This window comes from Emys orbicularis, chromosome 6 (genome assembly GCF_028017835.1).
Source record: "Emys orbicularis isolate rEmyOrb1 chromosome 6, rEmyOrb1.hap1, whole genome shotgun sequence".
In the NCBI taxonomy this organism is placed as follows: domain Eukaryota; kingdom Metazoa; phylum Chordata; order Testudines; family Emydidae; genus Emys; species Emys orbicularis.
The window spans coordinates 18,552,987-18,558,698 of NC_088688.1; positions in this window are offsets into that span (position 1 = coordinate 18,552,987).

Below are 5,712 nucleotides of genomic sequence, written 5' to 3' on the forward strand. Positions count from 1 at the left end.
CAATCTGAATTAGGGTGACAAGACGCCTGATATTATCGGGAACTTCCTGATATTAGGGGCTTTGTCTTATATATGCAACTATACTCCTCCAAAAAAAAAATGTGTCCTGATTTTTCACACTTGCTATCTGGTCACCCTAACCTGAATGCCAAAACATATGGTTGTTTTTTTTCCCTCTGACACAGCTCAGTCACTATTTTTTTCATTCTCATTTTCCAGCCCCATGGCAATCAGAGAGGTATGGTTGTGTGTGTGTAAACAGAGCACCAAAACTGTAGTGAAAGTATTTGACACAGCATTCAGCCAGCATAACATCAGAGAGGCTGTTGGGCATTTTTGATTGTGGCACTGGGATTCATGGAAATGTAGCAGAATATTGGATTTATATACCAACTTTCTCTGAGTATATTTTTCCGTAAGGAGATATATGATATGCATTTCATCTATATCAACTTTTTTTGCTTACTGTCATGTATTCTGATTGCCTTCCTTGCTTCTTTTTCTTTTGGGGGAGGGGTAATATACAAGATTTAACAACCAATATCCAAGAGACCCACCGCTAGCAGTAATTCTTGGGGTTCAGCTGACCTTTGTGAACCTCTTGAGCTAAACTACTCTAATGGTTTATGACATCTGCAGGACCACTTGCGGGAACTAATAACCCACTATCTGACTTGAATGAGAAATCTCCTTTTCTTGCTCCACATATAGCATCTGTCCATTTGTACTTTCCATTTCTCTGCCTGCCTCTCTCCTGGTATGTGATTGGGGTGTTAGGGTTTTTTGGGGGGGGGAGGGGGCTAAGATTTATTTTAATCAGGAGAAGAGGACTCAAAGAGTACTTGAAAATTAATGACATTATCAATCTAATTAGGGGTTCTTGAGTGCTTCTTTAAAATGCATTTTCAAAATTGATTGACAGATCTAAGATATACAGCATTAATTAGACTTGGGACCATAGTCTGCTCTGTCTGACATAGGTGGAACTCCCATTGATTTCAATGAGACTTTTACCTGCATAAAAGAGAACAGAATTTGGACTTGTTCAGAACTAGAATAGCAGCTGTTTACTTAGCACACCAGCTAGCCATTCAAATCTTATCATAGAATCATAGAAGATTAGGTTGTAAGAGACCTCAGGAGGTCATCTGATCCAACCCCCTGCTCAAAGCAGGACCAACCCCAACTAAATCATCCCAGCCAGGGCTTTGTCAAGCCGGACCTTTAAAACCTCTAAGGATGGAGATTCCACCTCCTCCCTAGGCAACCCATTCCAGTGCTTCACCACCCTCCTAGTGAAATAATTTTTCCTAATATCCAACCTAGACCTCCCCCACTGCAACTTGAGACCATTGCTCCTTGTTCTGTCATCTGCCACCACTAAGAACAGCCGAGCTCCATCCTGTTTGGAACCCCCCTTCGGGTAGTTGAAGGCTGTTATCAAATCCCCCCTAACTCTTCTCTTCTGCAGACTAAATAAGCCCAGTTCCCTCAGCCTCTTCTCCCAAGTCAGGTGCCCCAGCCCCCTAATCATTTTTGTTGCCCTCCACTGGACTCTCTCTAATTTGTCCACATCCTTTCTGTAGTGGAGGGGTCCAAAACTGGATGCAGTACTCCAGTTGACTCATATCCAGCTTCTCGTCCACTGTAATCCCCAGGTCCTTTTCTGCAGAACTGCTGCTTAGCCCATCGGTCCCTAACCTGTAGCCGTGCATGGGATTCTTCCATCCTAAATGCAGGATTCTGCACTTGTCCTTGTTGAACCTCATCAGATTTCTTTTGGCCCAATCCTCCAATTTGTCTAGGTCACTCTGGACCCTATCGCTACCCTCCATCGTATCTACCTCTCCCCACAGCTTAGTGTCATCCACGAACTTGCTGAGGGTGCAATCCATCCCATCATCCAGATCACTGCTTTGAATACGGCTTGGTATATTTAAAAAAATAAAGTACCACCATATGCATTCAAACACACTCTCGCAACTCATTCCTCATGTTAGAATATAGATATTCAGGCCTGCCTATAAAGGCCTATACTTTAAGAACTTAGGTGTATTTTTATCACTTAGCTAGTTATGAGGTTTAAAACAAAGAATCCAAATCACAATCTGCCTGTGTATGGGCCGTCTCGCACTAGGATAGTCTGAGGCCTTGTTCTTAGGCTAAGGCCTTTGGCTAAGCAGCAGGGGCAGCCATAAACTGGGAAGCGAACGGTCACATCCTCACATTCCAAACCAGGCACATTGAAATAAGGTGGTATTGGGCTGCTAGCAATACAATCCTGTCCTGATAGTGCCTGGCACCACCAGATAAAGAAACAGATCTTAAGATGGTTAAAGAAAACGTAGTTTGATAGCATCCTGTCTGGCAAGAAATCACTTATCAATGGTTGTGGTTGTGAAACCCTCATTTGTGTATTGTTTTATCTTTATGGCCTCCACTTTTCTATTGTTAATCTGTCTGGTTTTCTAATTGTTTCTGTCTGCTAATTAATTTTGCTAGGTGTAAGTTAATTAGGGTAGTGGGATATAATTGGTTAGAGAATTATGTTACACTATGTTAGGATTGGTTAGATAGATTTCAGTAAAATGATAGGTTAAGGTATAGCTGAGAATATTACTATATAAACTGGGAAGTAGGTGGGAAACTGGAATCATGCTTGCTGGAAATTAACCCCAATAAACATCGCATTGTCTGCTCTTCGGATTTCTGGTCTTTTGCTGCTTGCTGTCTGTGTGACAAGAACCAGGGAAGTGGGCAGGTGGAGGGAAAGCCCTCTAACACCTCATGCAGGAGTGGAGCCAGTTGAGGGTGCTGCTGAACAGAGGACAGAATTAGGCCAAGGAAGCCTGTTGTTGCTATTGCCAGAAAAAAGTACTGGCTTCAGGTAATGGTGCCAGTCAGCTGTAGGGAAGGGTCTTAGTTAGACCAGCCTTACAAGGCTCTTAGGCCTACGTTCACAAAGGTACTTAAGCACTGTGATGCTCAGCTTCACAACACCTAACTATTAGGTGCCTAGAAACTAACAGGAACAACACCATGATTCATAAAGCCTGAATTAGGTGCCTCAGCTCTCAATACAATGAATGGGCAGAAATAGGCACCTTAGTCTGTGATTCGCAAAAGCCAGCACACTAGGTGGGGAGCTGCCTATGCTAGCCAACGAGAGATGCAATGATCAGGGTGTGAACTAATTCCACCCCTCTCATGGAGATAGGCACTTAAGGCTATGTCTACACTTAAACCACTACAACAGCACAGCTGTACCACTGTAGCCCTTAGACACTCACTACCGCAACAGGAGGGGTTCTCCCATCATTGTACACCTCCCCAAGAGGTGGCAGCTAGGTTGACAGAAGAAGCGCTGTCTACACTGGGGGTTAGGTCAACTTAACTACATTGTCAGGGATGTGGAGGATGGATTTGGACAGGGGTCTGCCAACTCTCAGATGAATGCCCTAGCCATTGGGCTACAGGATAGCCTGTAGCCATTGGGACAGCACTGGAATGGGTGGTACAGGACAGCCCTGGAATGGGTTACCTAGGGAGGTGGTAGAATCTCCTTCCTTAGAGGTTTTTAAGGTCAGGCTTGATGAAGCCCTGGCTGGGATGATTTAGTTGGGGATTGGTCCTGCTTTGAGCAGGGGGTTGGGCTAGATGACCTCCTGAGGGCCCTTCCAACCCTGATATTCTATGATTCTATGATATTCTGGTGCTGGGAATCCCTCAGTCTCTCCTGTTGGTGCTGTTGCACTCTGGATAAATAATGAAAAAGCCATTGGGGCAGGGGGACTGGATGCTGGATCTCCCATATCCTAGGTGAGTGCTCTAACTCCCAGGCAAGATGAGAATGATTCGGTGTGTGTTCTCTCTCTCCATCTCTGGCGCAAATGACTCTAATTGGTTATCCACTCTCAATAGGAGAGACTGAGGGAGCCCCACATCAAAATATTCCATAGCCTAGTGGCTACAGCACTCACCTGAGAGGAGGCGGATCCCTGGTTTTTCTCTCCTCAGATAGAGAGGGGAGGTGAGCCAGGTGTTTCTCACATCCCAGGTGAGTAGTCTAACTGCTGGGTTAAAATAAGGGAGCTCATCATCGTCCGCCTCTCCCCAGCTGTTTTGCGTGAACTCGCCTGAGAGGCCCAATCCAGCAGGCCACCTCTGAGGACACCTACCAGATCGGGCCCACACACGAGTTAGGCAGAAGAATACGATCTTTCCCCAGTTTGTGAATTGCTCTGGGACTTAGGTGGGAAATAGGTGTCTGGATGCGTAGAATGAGACAGCAATACTGGCGCATGCCCAGAGGCAGAGGGAATTTTTACTGCAAAAGTATAGATGCCATGTCAGTTTAAGCACCTCCAGGATTTAGTGGGAGTTTTGTGAATCACAGTGGAGCCTAAAATTGTGATTTTGGCACTTAAACCCAGATTTGGGAACCTAAATCTGGGCTCAGGTGCCAAAGTACTTTTGTGAAAATAGGCCTTAATGACTGCCCGCGCTGTCAGTGATTCTGCCACAACCCTGCTTTTGTTACAGCTCACCTTGCAGCCACTTTGAAGCTTCTGGAGAGTTTGTGCCTTCCCTTCCCAACCATAATTCTCTCCTTTCCTCTCTCCTCCTTGTCTTTCCTTAGTGGAGGAGAGGGAAAGGTCACATCTCAAAAAGAAGTGTTCTATTCAATCAGCCAGGCCCCTACAAATCAGAAAATGGAGGCAAGACCAGAAAGTCAGGAAACTATTTAACTATGGGCCAAGGCCTACTTAGGCAAAACAGCCATTGACTAGAAGGGGAGTTTTTCCTAAGAAAGAACGCGGCATAAAGATTACAGAATATGGATGTATCTAATTAAAAGACACTTTTATGTGATTACCTCGTTAAAATTTTGTAAAATGTATTTGCATATTCATTCTCTTCCAATGAACTACTTATTTTCAAGTAACTTTGAAGGAATGGAAGCAGCTGAACAACTGCACCTAAAGACCATCAGCTGAAACAGCTATCTTGAGTAGCAAGGCATGCTCCCTAATAGTAACAGAGCAACAGGTAATAGAGGCCAAGGAGCCAGTCTCTCCACCATTGTCATTCTTGGAACTTAGTATTTCCCATCACTGAACAAACATTAAGTAATTTTTCATATATCCCTGGAAGGTAGGTAAATAGGTAACATCATCCCCATTTTATAGATGGGGAAAGTGAGACACAATAAGGATACATGATTTGTTCAAACTCATAAGAATCATATGTAAAACCAGTCTTAAAACTCAGGAATTCCTGATTTCAGCCCAATCCATTAGATTACAATGGCTCCTCATCATCATCTGCCATGATTTGAGGATTACAGTAACTCGGCCAGAGGTCTATTACAGGAGTGGGTGGGTGAGTGAGGTTCTGTGGCCTGCAATGTGCAGGCGGTCAGTCTAGATTATCATGATGGTCCCTTCCAACCTTAATGTCTATGAGATGGATGACAACCTCCCTCTTCCATTTACCTGGAAGAAGTTTTGAACCTGATCTGAAATACTTGACCCAACACGTCCAATGGACAATTTGTGCAGCTAATGGGCACATACTGGTACACACTCTCTGGCACATACGAGACTCATCCTTCACTAGAAAATGTTATTGTGTTTGAACACAATTGGAAACACTCAGATTAGATTACACTGTGCTGACCAGGAGTTTGTGATCATTACAGACAAGGAACCA